General features: G+C 42.1%; 2 protein-coding genes across 11 annotated transcripts in view; one reads left to right on the top strand and one right to left on the bottom strand.

Moving 5' to 3' along the window:
• CARMIL1 (capping protein regulator and myosin 1 linker 1) overlaps nt 1–13427 on the bottom strand; it is a 281077-nt gene that overhangs the window by 178987 nt on the left and 88663 nt on the right. Inside the window, exon 1 of one of the 6 annotated variants that reach the window (XM_010980140.3) lies at nt 2793–3089. The exons of the other annotated variants lie outside the window; for them this stretch is intronic. The gene's annotated coding sequence lies outside the window, so the exon portion shown is untranslated. Of the gene's footprint in view, nt 1–2792; nt 3090–13427 lie in introns of those variants that run through there. 6 annotated transcript variants of the gene reach the window in all.
• The window catches only part of LOC105089138 (cytidine monophosphate-N-acetylneuraminic acid hydroxylase), a 216514-nt gene continuing 205385 nt past the window's right edge, over nt 2299–13427 (top strand). For 4 of the 5 annotated variants that reach the window (XM_031435103.2, XM_064476250.1, XM_064476248.1 and 1 more), the window contains exon 1: nt 2299–2533. The gene's annotated coding sequence lies outside the window, so the exon portion shown is untranslated. The remainder of the gene's footprint in view (nt 2534–13427) is intronic. The other variant, XM_064476254.1, reaches the window with a different exon arrangement.

The raw sequence follows: 13427 nt of genomic DNA, 5'->3' as shown, positions 1-13427 counted from the left end.
CCTTCATCTGGGAAGATGACCTCGCTCCTACTCCCCCGGAGTACATAAAATCAGAATGGTATCGGTGGCCATCCTGCCCCAACCCTCCACACCCACCTGCCCCTGCGGCTACACCTGTCCTCTCTTCCTCCTCTCCCTCTGATGTGCTGGAGGTGAAATGCCCATCCCCTCACCTGGGCTCTGGGTTATATCCCGCCCACCTATGCAAGAACTTTAAGTGACTGACTCTGCCTTCTCCCTTCCATATCTAAATGTCCAAATATAGAGGTACCAAGATCTCTGTCTCCTGGATTCTTACACCCCTCTTGCAGCTCCATCTAACTCCCTCCTTCCTCTGAGCCCAACTTCTCAAAAAAGGATCTGCAATAGATATCTTCATTTTTCTGCCTCTAATTCACTCTACTGTTCACTATTCTGCCCCCACAACTCAGCTGAGGTCCCAATCACCTCTTTGTTGCTAAGTCCAGCAGACAGTTTTCAGCATTTCCTAACTAGATTTCTCCTTAGCACTGGGCACAGCTGAATTAGATCTAGCTGAACTAGATCTCTCCTTCTCATTGACACAGCCTTTCATGCTGGGAATTCTCTTCCTCGGGTTTTCCAACCCCCTCCATTTCCCATTCCCTGTTACCTTCCATTCTCTCCCATGACTTCAATGGATCCCAGATGACTCCCAGGTTTATGTGCAGCCCAGACCTCTCTTGGATCATCAGATCTATTGACCTAACTCCACTTGAATGTCTCTTCCTAAAACTCAGCATGTGATCTTTCTTCCAGAATCTGCTCCTCCTCCTAGAGTTTGAGCTAGGTAATGAGCACCGCTATCTATCCAGTTTCTCTCGCCAGAAATCTAAGGATTGTCAATTCCACTCCCTCTCTCAGTCATTCGCCAAGTTCAATGTAATCTAAATAGTTCTTAAAACCATTCATGTCTCTCCAACTCCACTGCAAAGACTATTCCAAGCCACCATCATCTTGCTCCCATATCATTTGCAATAGCCTCCTAACAGAACCACTCTTGCCTCACCAATCAACTGCCTATGTAGGATGATCTTGATGTGATCTTCAAAAAACCCATGTTATCTAATCGCTTCTCTGCTTAAGCTCTTCGGTGGCTCCACAGGACTATACTGGAGCCTGCCTCATTTCACTCCCTCTCCTCCCCATCCCCCAACCCCTCCAGGTCTAGCCATGCTGGCCTCCTGTTGGTCCTCCCCAGGGGTGGGCTCCTGCCCCACCCTCTGCTTCAACTGCTCTCCCCTCCCCTCCTTTCTTTACCTTCCCCTGGTTCACACCCACTGACCCTTCAGATCCCAAACTAAAGAACTTCCCAAAGAAGGTCCAGACTAGAGCAGATCTCCTGGTTGTATTTTCCCACAATACTTGCATATTTCCTTAGTAATACCTATCACAATTTTAATGATGGGTGGAAATACATATTTAGTTCCACCAGCCCCACCAGACTGTCAGGTGTCTGGGAGCAGGGACCAAATCTGTCCTAGTCAAAGTTCCCTGCTCTCCTTCACCCCCTTTCCAGTTGTGAAAACTCGAGTTCAGTCTGAATCCAATTATAAAAATTCAGTGCTGTCTGTTTATTCCTGACGCCTACCACATAATTGACGCATCCTTCCTATTTAATAGTCATATCCTATCAGGAAAGTACCTGAAAATTTGTTGTTTGCAGCTCACCTTGACCCAGTTCAAACAGATCTACTAGCTAATCCCCAACTCACCTACCAAAACAGAGAAATAAAACAAGAAAAAGATAGCCCTTCCAGAGGAAAGGTGTAGAAATGCCAAACACTGACATCCCTGCTTTTTGCCTACTGTGTTCACAGAACTTGACTCACCAATTTAGCACAGAAAGGCTAGTCTTCTGCAGCTCCCACCGGCTGGGAATGTCATTTCTAGCAACGGATGCAAGGGAAGCAAAATTCACTCTATGAAATTATTTCAGACATCCCATGGCTTTCTAGACCTTGACTTTTTTCCCCCCAATTGTGCCAACAGAGTTAAATCCACAAAGCTAAACAATTCACCGAGGGTGGGTCAGGGTAATGATGGGAGAGACTTCATGCAAAATATAGGGAAAAAATCATGTTATTTTAGTGACAATTAATAGACCATTTAATCAGAAGGAAATATATCTTTAACAACCAGAGCACAGTGAAAGGAAGTTCCAGAGAGGAAGCCTATTTTTTCAAAATAGACCGTATTTTTCTTTCTTGAAGCTTCAGATAAATGCGATTTGCTATTTGGAGAAGTGTTTTGCTCAGGGAACATAGAAATATCACTCATCTACTCAGAGAACCCCACCTGAGCACTGTCCCAAGTGGCTCAAAGTTTCAAGATAAAGTGAAACAGGGGCAGAGCTTTCGAAGCCAAACCCAGCCTTTGCACATGGGAGGAAGTGAAAAAGCTGACATCCTCTAGAGACAAACACTGCTTCTGCTCCGCCCTTTAATGTAGAAATTAGCAACTGGCTCTCTCCGTGGTGGTGCCTCCTCCCTGCCTCAGTGGGAACCAGCAAACTGTAAGTGATCCCCCTCTTTTTTTTTTTTTTTTTTTTTTTTTGCTCCCAATCACTCCCAAGCTTTCCCCTCTTCCCAGCTATGCCAGAAACAGGCGGGGTGCCCCAGTCTGGCATCAACCACTTCTTAGCACGGGACAGGAACTCTCTGCCTATTTCCATATTTCTATTTCTGTAGCTCATTGCCTCTCCTTCCAAGGCAGCCACCTGTGGTTGGCCCCTTCACCCACGGACCCCGCTCCCTCATGACAAACACACATACCTGTGCAGCCCAGCTGCAAAACCAGCAGGATCCCTCTTCTGACTTCTTTGAGTGGCAGGAGAGCAAAGGACTAGCTGGTCTACAGAAGGATCAGCCAAGACTGGAGCCCCAAGTTCTTTTTCTTTTTGAAGTTGTCCACATACAACCCCGGGAGCCCTGGCTCAAACTCTCCTCTACGTGGTTCCTCAAGAGTGGGAAGGAGAGGAGTGGGGGCCCCTTGCAGAGCCAGCGGAAAGCAGAGGCTGAAGCCAGAGTAATCTTAGAGAGGAAAGGGTGTGGAGGAAGGGTTATACCAGAAAATGTGTCTTTGTGTTTCTCCATCTTGTGCTAAAAGGAATTCCGTTAGATTAGCACTCTGGTTCCCAAATCGTGTAATTCTCTTTTCAGTGAACTCATCCTGTGCTATTCTTTTGTATTATTCATCATAATTGTCATTAAATATTTGAGTTATTCATTTATTTATTAAGCAAGTATTGAACGTGCTCCTTGGGCTGGACACTAAGGATAAAAAGGTATTAAGCTGTGCCTTCAAGCAGCTTCTCTTCTACTGGGAGGAGAGAGACTATATACAAATAAATAAGTAAAAATGAGGTATGCCAGATGGTGATAAATATTACGGAGAAAAACATCGCAGGGAAAGAAAACAGTGATTGCTGTGGGTGGGTGGGGGAGGGGAGAGGGGTAGGTGACATTTTTAGTCTGGTGAGACCTCATTATGAAGTCATGTTGAAAAAGGTCTAAAAGAAGTGAAAGAATGAGCCATCTCATTCTCATCTTAGACAAGAGTGGTCCAGGCAGAGGAAACAGCAAAGGCAAACAGCATATTCCGGAGATGAGAATATGCCTGAGGTAACTGAAGGGTAAAGAGGAGCTCACGTGACCTGGGGAGAGTAGGCGTGGGTGCGGTCAGTGGGGGCTGAGAGATCTGCCACCCGGGGATTTTGAGCACAGGAGTGATGTGACCTGACATTTAAAATGATCTCTCTGACCATCATGTTGAGAACAGACTGGAAGGTGGGTGAGAGGGCAAGGGGGTTAAAACAGGGAACCCAGCCGGGAGGCAAAACTGCAGTGATCTGCGAGAAAGATGATGACGGTTGGGACCAGAGTGGTTAGAGGGAGCAGTGAGATGTGTCCAGATTCAGGATACACTTTGATGATGGAGCACAAATGGACTTGTGGCTGGAGTGAATTTGGATTACAAGAGATTAATTACTTTGCTAAAGGTAACAGTTTGGCTTGTACCCATGAAATAATTACATAACAATTCAAGACAGTACATGATAGAGTGACTACTGGATTGGTCCAAACACCTTTGGCTTCCTTTAATAATTTCCCATGTACATTTAAAATATAATAATACAAAGCCAGCGATTTTATTTGAATTCTAGAAAAGCAACTATGGGGAAGAAGGGAAGGGGAATTTTCCTGTGCCTTTTTTCAGTTCCTCTAGAGCAGTACTGTGCCACAGAACCTTCCAGAAATGTTCTGTATCTGGACTTACCATACAGTAGCCACCAGCCACATGTGGCTACTGAGCACTTAAAATGTGACTTAAGTGACTGAGTACCTAAAATTTTAACAATATTTAATTTGAATTAATTTTAATTCAAATAGCTATTTCTGGCTAGTAGCCACTACACTGAACCATACAGATCACCACACAGCAAAACCATTCCCAAACTATACATTATACTTTTTCTTATTGAAATTGAGTCAAACAGATATATATAAAATATATCTGTAAAAGTATAGATTCTCATTTTTTTATTACACCCTTCAGTTACCATCGAATTCTCCTATTTGAAAAGAAACACTAGATAGCTTGGTTTTAAACACACTTTCTTAGTTTTTGCAGACAACTCTAACATCTTCTCGGCCATCAGTCTACCGATGACATTCAAAATGTGATTTCCCTCCCTGATGAGTATTAAATGCTAACATTTTAAATGTCACATAAAAATAAAGATAGAAGATTCTTATTATAGTTGAACTACCCTCCTGCTCTAAATTCAAAGTACTTTATGATATCAGTTATCTCATTTTTCTTCCCCAAATGAATAAAAAGGGCTGATATTAGTATCACCATTTTTCAGTTGGGAAAATCAAGGCAGAGGGAGATTAAAGGCAGCCCATTGTAGAAAGTAAGTCTATAGTTTTATTGGAAAGGAGCAGAAATTAGGAAGATATAAAAAAGGAAGTCAGTTGAAAAAAAAACTACATGTAGATCCTTGGTTGCCAAATTCAAACGAGCTGAGAACGGGTCTAGAAAATGCTGTCAGGATGAACAGGGTAGGTGTCAGTGTCCCCCCCTTTGGGCCCTGTGTCTTAGACCTTCCATGTGCCTCAGCGGTGCACCTAAGACAAGATGCTGGCTCCACAACTGGGCGGTGAGGGGGATGCAGCGGTCAGGCGGGGGCTCGATGAGGGATGTGGCCTCAGTATAATGATGCTGGCTTACTCATGAGCGAACCAGATTTCAAATGACAGGGCAACATTCTTGAATAATCTCCTAACCCAACAGCTGGAGAATGAGCTTTCATTAATCTGGCTTTTGAAACACTCAGGCTAACCCCAGTTATATCACAAAATTGTATGACCCAAGAGATTAACAGGGCAATTCAATCAGTTTAGAGCTGACCTTAGAAGTTGTCAGTTCAATTCCTTCATTTTGAGAATGAGGATACTAAATCCCAGGAATACTGTCATCCTTGCAAAAGAACATAATTTTATTCATTTTGCAAGCAAGCCTGAGTTCCTATGTTACAGGTAACTGATATGGTCCTATGTCTCCCGTAAATAGTTAAAAGAAGTCGACTACCCTTACTTTTTAACTCCAGTGTGTTTCTAGAAACTATAGGATTAGAGAATAATCAATGTAATATATTACATACATTTTATATATTATATATGACATTATATATAACATGCATATAATGTATATAATACATTATCTAATGTAATGTCATATATATTACATATATGATTATATATGCAACATAATATACTATATTATATATGTAATATATATAACATAATTTCCCCCCATAGGAAGGATATTAAAATTGGTGACTGCATCCCTGAATAACATTCTTAAGTCTGAACTGAGTCATAATAATGTTATAAAAACAAAGATAAAAGAATTCATTAAAATAATTCAAAATTGTTCGAGTATGTGTTAGTTCCTACTGAATAAGCATAAATGTACAAATACATTAGAAATGGGGCCAAAAGTATTATTCAGTATCTAGAAAATGCATAAAATTAGAACTATGTATATCACAAATCTTAGACTTTATGCTTCTTGGAATTTAGAAGGGGCTGCTAAGGATGGCTTGGTTAGCCTGGTCCTTTAGAATGCAGTCTGGGCAAGTCTGGACTGATGCTTTTTTTCAGTGAGCAGAGACATTCCAAAGTCCCAGCCTCTTCTGCCACCTTAGTGATAATACAACATGCTATATATAGGCAGGGGCTTTACACATGTTTCCAGATGACAATGAAGATGTGGGTGGTGATGGCATTTTAAATGCTCGAGAAGTAAGGCCAGTCCTGCTCACTACAGGTTACCTGCCCAGAAGGCTGACAGCTGTGTTGGCATCACTTTGCTTATCACTCTGATAGCCACTGTTAGAGAAAAACACACTTCCTTCATAAGTGATTGGTTTTAATTCCCCAGATTTAAGTTTATAAAGGGGCTTCAAGATATGAGTCAAAAAAATTCCCCATTTTAATCTTGGGGGGGGGAAAATTGGCCAATACCATTAAGTACAGCCAGGGGCAGGGACATAATCTATGTAAAGCATTTAAAAATAAGGGGGGTGAGTCAAAATTCCACCATACTTAAAATGTCTTTTTGATTCCCTGAGAAACCTTCATGGCAGGAAGACTGATTCCAATTCTTCCAAAGACACACAGGAAGGAAAAGCTTCCAAGAAGATGCATGTTGGTCTAACACAGAGAGAACCTAAAGCCATCAGACAGGGCACAGGGAGAGCCAGTGACTAGGGACTTCAGCTTACAGGCTTGAGGTCTTTTCACAGAAAATGCTAAAGTGAGTTCACTGTAGACTGTGCTAAATTAACATGATTTACATGTAGACTTTAAAGTGAAGAACTAAAGACAGGGAGGAATAGAAGATAAAAACAGAAATGGAAGTCACACAGACACACCACATGAGTTCTGCATGTCAGACCATTCCTACAAACATAATTCTGTAGGAATTGTGATGTGACATGTTTCTCAAGTCGGATGTGCCTGAGCCAGCTCTACTGCTTACTGGCCGTGTCTTGGGCAAATTATCTAATCTCCCTACACCTCACATCCTCACCTGTAAACAGATACAATGCAGTATCCACTTCCCATGCAAGTTGGGAAGAGCAAATGGGATGATGTGCTAAAAGCTTCTCAGCACAGAGCCTAGCCAACAGTAACAATTCAATAAATATTAGCTGTCTCATGAGAATAACAACAATAATCACAGTCCAAAAAGTAACAATAGCTCTCTGAAAGCCACGCTAAGCAATTTTTTAATTCCCATAACATACCAATAAAGCAACTGAAATTGGAAAATAAAATGTCTTCCAGGCATAATTTGGTTTACGAGTTCTCTAACGATCACATGAAGGAACAGGTTCCATCCAAACCACCCCTACACATTCACTGGTGTTATTTTCAAACCTAGTAAATTAACAGAATTTTTGTTTTCCACTCATGAGAAGCCAGCCTGGTATATCTTCTGAATGTTTGAGGACAAGCTTGAGATCTGGTTTTAATACCTCCGACGTTTTTATAAAACTTGCCAATTTTCAACCTTTTTCAGAAAACTGACTCACACCCAGTCACCAAATACACTCCCATCCCAATAGAAGGTGGCCATTCAGGTCTCCCACCAGCATCCCTGGTCAAAGGGACCAAGACTGTTGAGGGTCTTCTCTCATGCACAGGCAGGTTTACATCCACATCCCAGCAGGGCATGAAGACAGGAAGCTCAGCATCTTCGTTAGCAGGTGCACGTGGAGCAAAAAGCCCCAGTAGCCAGGCAGCCCCTGATGTCCACATTACATCTGCACAAGCAGGAAACCCAGGCTTGGTCTAACCACAAACACCGTCCGTTCATTGCGGACCACTCAGGTAAATATCCAAAAGTATCCTTCAGATACTTATAAAAAGATAATGCCTTCTCCCAACACAACTACTCTTCCTCTTATGAACTGTGGGGAGGAAGAAAGGAAGGCAGATATTTTTGAAGTCTGCTATAAGCCAGGAACGGGGAAGTACTTTTATTACATCTAACCCTGTCAGAAGTTACCCCATTCCTCATGTTACAGACAAGGAAATCTAGACTCAGAGAGGTTTAATTTAACTTGCCCCAATGACACTGAAAGGAGCTAGAATTGGAACCCACATTCATCAGTGTCTCCACCATGTACCCAGCAGCCCCCTGGCGGTGAGTCCTCCCACTCTCAGTGCTCTCATCACCATCGCAAACCAAGCTGGGGGGCTTGAACCACAGGTTCCCTTATTTACTCCTCAGAGCCTTCTCATGTCAAGCAATAATTTATATGCACCCCAAAGAGCTTGTCTACATCACATCTCACTTAGCACAGTGTCTGGCAGAAAGGAGGCACGTGCCTGATCTAAATCTCCCCTCAAATAACCTGACTATGGCAAAGCCTGTGTCCTCTGCATGTGACTGTCACATAAATGAGCCTCCCTAAAGTCAAGCTTTCAAAAACCAGCCTCTTTCCACTAAATAACTGGCTCGCCAGTAATTAAAAGATGCACCAGTCTATCATCACAAGCAGTTCCCATTAAGGAAAGGATTAACTCCAATTAAGGACACTACTGACACTTCACTTCTACGTAAAGAGACCTTTGGAGGAGGAGGGAACACGCATTATTTTAACATATGGTGATTTCTCTATTTGTGTGCTTTCATGATTCAAGATGTTCCTTTGCCACTGGGTCACTTAAGAGGTGTGTCGTGGCTGTGAATTCTGAGCACAAATGAATTATCCTGAGTGGAGAGCTCCTGGAAGAACAGGTCCTAGTCATGAATATCACTGGGTCTCACTATTAGAGACGCAAAGTTCCACCCATATCAGAAAAAATATGATAATTGTCTTGTGCATAAATCTGTAAGCAGCTCTCCCTCCAGCCATGCCTCCCCTGCAGTAACCCAATATTCAGAGACGTGACCTCTTTCCTGATGGCTTAGAAAATGAATTCTTTTCCTCCCAACATTAAGTCATCCAAACTGGCACTAACCGGCATTAACTGACCATCCAGGAAAAGGTGTTAACATCTCTCCGCAAACCCTCCTCCACGCAGCTACGCGAATAAAAGGAAATCAACCTGAATTAACTTCCAATGTGTATATATGTTTAAAGCAAGTGTATCAGCCTAATGTGAAGTGCCTAAAATTAAGATTTCTAATTTTATGGATTCTCTGGGAAACCACAGCTAGGTGAGAGAAGGCCTAAGAATATTAGGTGGAAAAGAGATAATGGCCGAGCCCCAAAACACTAGTGAGAAACAAACCACCCTCTACCCAGGTCAGCAGCATTTCTCTGAGCGGCCCGGTGAACACCAGGCTGTGCCCTTGACAGAGGACCACAGGGTGTGTCTGAAAATGGCCCCTCCACAGGGTACTGTGGTGACCAATGCCTCTGTGATAACCAGCAGCAAAAGTACACATAAAAATGACCCTTGTTGGCTGGCAGTTCCAGCTGCAACTTTCATCACTTACTTTCTGCATTTTTAGACTCATCATTCACCCCTACCCACACTCAGAACGTGCCCCATTCCTTTTCAGTGCTTGCCCCCCAGTTTGCTGCCATTTCCCAAAGCATTCAGATGTCTGTTCTGACCACTTACTTGATGATGCTCTCTTGAGATGAACTTTGGCTGTCAGCCTGTGTTTCCCCCTTTAGGACACCACACACCACAGTGTGGCAACCCACCTTCTATGACAGTTTAACCACCAGGCATTTGTTTCTGCAGAGATGTGAAGGTAACAATTAAATGGGGGGTGTGGGGAGGAAGCTAGAAAGAAATTTAAGACTGTAAACATGCCTGCAAACCCTTTTCTGGACTGTTTGCTCCTTGAGGGCAGGACCAGGCCTTAATCATCTTTACCTGGGTCTCCCACTTCCCCAAAAGTATCTGCTGAATGACAACTTCTCCAATGAAGGCTCCTTCATGGGTGGGCTATTTTACATGGAAACTATTCATCGGCTAGGGACAGGAGAGCTTAAACTAAATGGCTCCACGGGGTGAAGAAAACACCAGACTGGAAGTCATTCACAAACTATTCCATGTCAGGTGAGCCACTGAGCCTCACTGAACTCACTCCCTCATCTCTGCAGAGAATGACCAAGACCACTTCTAAGGGACCCTGTGGCCCCATCATTCCATGCTTTTAGGTTAAGGAAGAACTTCCTTAGCCTCCTGTTGAAACAAACAAAAAAACCAGGACTAAGTTACTGTGAGTTAGTGAACCCACCTAAAGACTAAGATATGATATTTACTCATTTCCCTGGATGCCCTTTGCCCCCAGGGCTTTAGGAAGCAAGGACGTGGGTCACTCATCCTGGAAGACCTCTTTCTTTTGGTTCTGTAGTTCTCTGACCAAGAGAGGATTTTTCAAACAATGTTATAATCCTACAGTGAAGTTGTTTATAATGCTGTGGCTTTTATGAAAGAGACAGTTTCTTTAAAAAAAAAAAAAAAGGCAGAGCAATTTTAATTTTTCCTAGAAAGAAATGGGGCAAGTCCTCCAGGCGGTGCTGTCAAAATAAATCTGCTCAGTTTTTTCACCAAAAGCCTGTACACCCTGAAGGGGATGAATCTGAAATAACAAAAAGCTGGAGTGTCACCCTTCAGTTAAGAAATAACCACAGCGCAGGAAAGACTCTGGAAGGAGGGCAAGGCACGGAATCATATTAGAATTTGTGACATATGGAAGTCACAAGGACCCCCGCGGTCAAGGGAGCCGTCTAGGAGAACAAGTCACCAGGACAGCACAAACAGTGGGGCTGCATCACCCTGCTGGGCCTGCATCTACCTTTGCAGATGTCTCACCTCAACAGGAGGAAAACTGCAATTTTCTTACTTCCTCCATCCTCTATATAAAATTCTCATCTGAAGCAGTAACTTTAGAGGAATGCTAATAAGGATGACTTGCAACACTCTAGATTACTGATTCAAAACAGCAAACAAGATAGGAGTGATCATGGAAGAGGTTCTCAAAATATTATTTACTTCTATATAAATAAAAATATATCTTGAAATCCTTTAACAGGAAAAGAATGAAAACACAACTGCAAACTCCCTCCCTCTTATCTTCTACAAGAGACATCCTTCAGTGAACAATCTTATTCAGAGATATTGATCAAAGAATGGTCCCACAGAGGATCAACTGAAAATGGTTAACCTGGATTTTTTTTTTTTAATTTAATTAAAAAGCCCTATCCCACCAAAAGAAGCCAACGAGCCTGGATCAGGAAGTTTCTCAGTTTTCAGTGGTGCTAAACGTTTATCACAGAGGATGCTTCTGTTCTTGATATAAAAATTCTTTACTCTGTCATTCAACCAATGTTGATCAATGGTGTCATGGTGGCCCTTTATTTCTACATCCTGTACGCCCTCCGTAATGAGTTCCTCCCCCCATTCCTGCCACAACAGTGTGTATTCTTAATGCAATGGCTTAGGGGCAGCAATTGCAGAGAAATGTGTCTACCAACTCACACTGATGTGAGCCTCCTGCGCGGGGCTCATGGCCCCTGTTGAGGTTCTAATGTGCACTTTTTGTGATGTGCTGGTAAATTTCAATCAAAATGTAGAAAAAGAGATAAGGCAAAAATATTGAAGGTATAATTTTTTTCTGCTGATAAGAGGTCTTGGGAAGTGTAATTAGACACGCTTTACCATACCATTAATCAGAATATGTTTTATGATTAAAGTAAATAATCCTTGGCTACACTTCCTCCAAATTATTTTCCTCTGCTAAGGCAAAAGATAATAAATCTGTAAATAGTAAGACACTTTCAAATAGGCAGTGTTCATTTGCTGGAATCCTTTACCCTATCACCAATACCCTGCCAAAAAGCAACTATTTATGTGTACAGGTTTCTTTGAAGTAAAATTAGATACATAATATAAATTTCCTCTACTGAAACCCTCCATTTCTAACTATTCCAGTAACATTGTTTATAATAAAACACTGATCCTTTCAACAACCTATGGTGGCTTTGTCCATTAGATTGTCTCGCGGGGAGACCAAGACTTCATCACCCACAAGACCCCAGTTTCTTGGCACAGCAGCTGCCAACTAGCAGCTTCAAACAAATGCTGAAGTTACTTTTCGTAATTATAAATGCTATCTCAATTTTTCCCATTAATTCTACTGATTTAAAAAATGTTTTAAACCTAGCTAACCAGATTCCTCATTTGTCCTTTACTAGTTGTGTGACTGGGGGCAGATCATTTCCTCTCTCTGGGCCTCGGTTTCCTCTTCCATAGGATGGAGATGAATTATAGCTCTTGTGTACCAGCATCATTATGAACATTACTTGGGTTAATAATGCAGTACCTTGTGCCAATACTATGTCATCATCATCATTACTTCATTACCACTGTCGGGAAGACAGACAGAACCATGATAGGAAGGGCTCCATCTCCCAGAGATAATACCTCCCATGTGTCTTTCTCTGTGAATACAAGTTCATTAACCCTGGATAATGACAGAGAGAGGGACAGATATGTGACAGAGTAAAATATAAATGGTAGAAACAAGATGGGGGGTGTTCACTGGAACATTCTTTCAACTTCTCTGTATGTTTGGAAATTTTCATAATAAAATGGAGAAATAACTGGATAGGCGAAGAATTATGTGGGGAAAAAATGGGGAAATTAGCATGGCAGATCAGTCATTCTACCTCGCCCCAAAAAAAGTACTCATCAAAACAACGAGAGCACAGTACCAGTCATGATCTTTACAGAAGTCTCACCTACTGTGTTCTATCATTCTGACTTCAAGTCTGAGAACTATCCTAGAAGGCAGCTAGTGCAGGAATCATTTCCATTTCAGAGATTCAAAAGCAAGAGTAGACAGAAAGACCTGCCTGGGGGATCATATGGTTAAATGTCATCACAGAGAATTAAATGCAGTTCTGCCACCTCCTTCCTCCTGCCTGAATTATTCTACTACTATTTGATGCTCTCTTCATGGAAAAAACCTCTTTCTTCTTCACCACTGTGTCTCCAGTACAAGTCTTAACACAGAACAGGCACTCAAAGATTGGTGAATGAATGGATGACGGGGGGGGGGGGGGAGGACGGACAAGAAGGAGGAAAGGAAGAAGGGTGAAAACATTATTTTTTGTTTCACTCACTGTATTCAAACTCTACATACTATGGTGACTAGAAGGAGAAGCAGTACTTTTATCAGAATTGCGTAATATTTTCTGATGATAAAAGTCATTTTCATTAAAATTATATACTATTTTCTGATTATGACAGTAATACATATTTATTACAGACAACTGTATTATTTCTTACCAAAAACCTAAGTTATTTCCTACGTGTGGATAACAGTAACCATTTTTTCCCCTCAAGAAAGCCTTGCGATTTTCC

This window comes from Camelus dromedarius, chromosome 19 (genome assembly GCF_036321535.1).
Source record: "Camelus dromedarius isolate mCamDro1 chromosome 19, mCamDro1.pat, whole genome shotgun sequence".
NCBI classification, from domain to species: domain Eukaryota; kingdom Metazoa; phylum Chordata; class Mammalia; order Artiodactyla; family Camelidae; genus Camelus; species Camelus dromedarius.
Note: the sequence above shows the minus strand (reverse complement) of the source record. Positions and strands in the feature narration are given on the sequence as shown.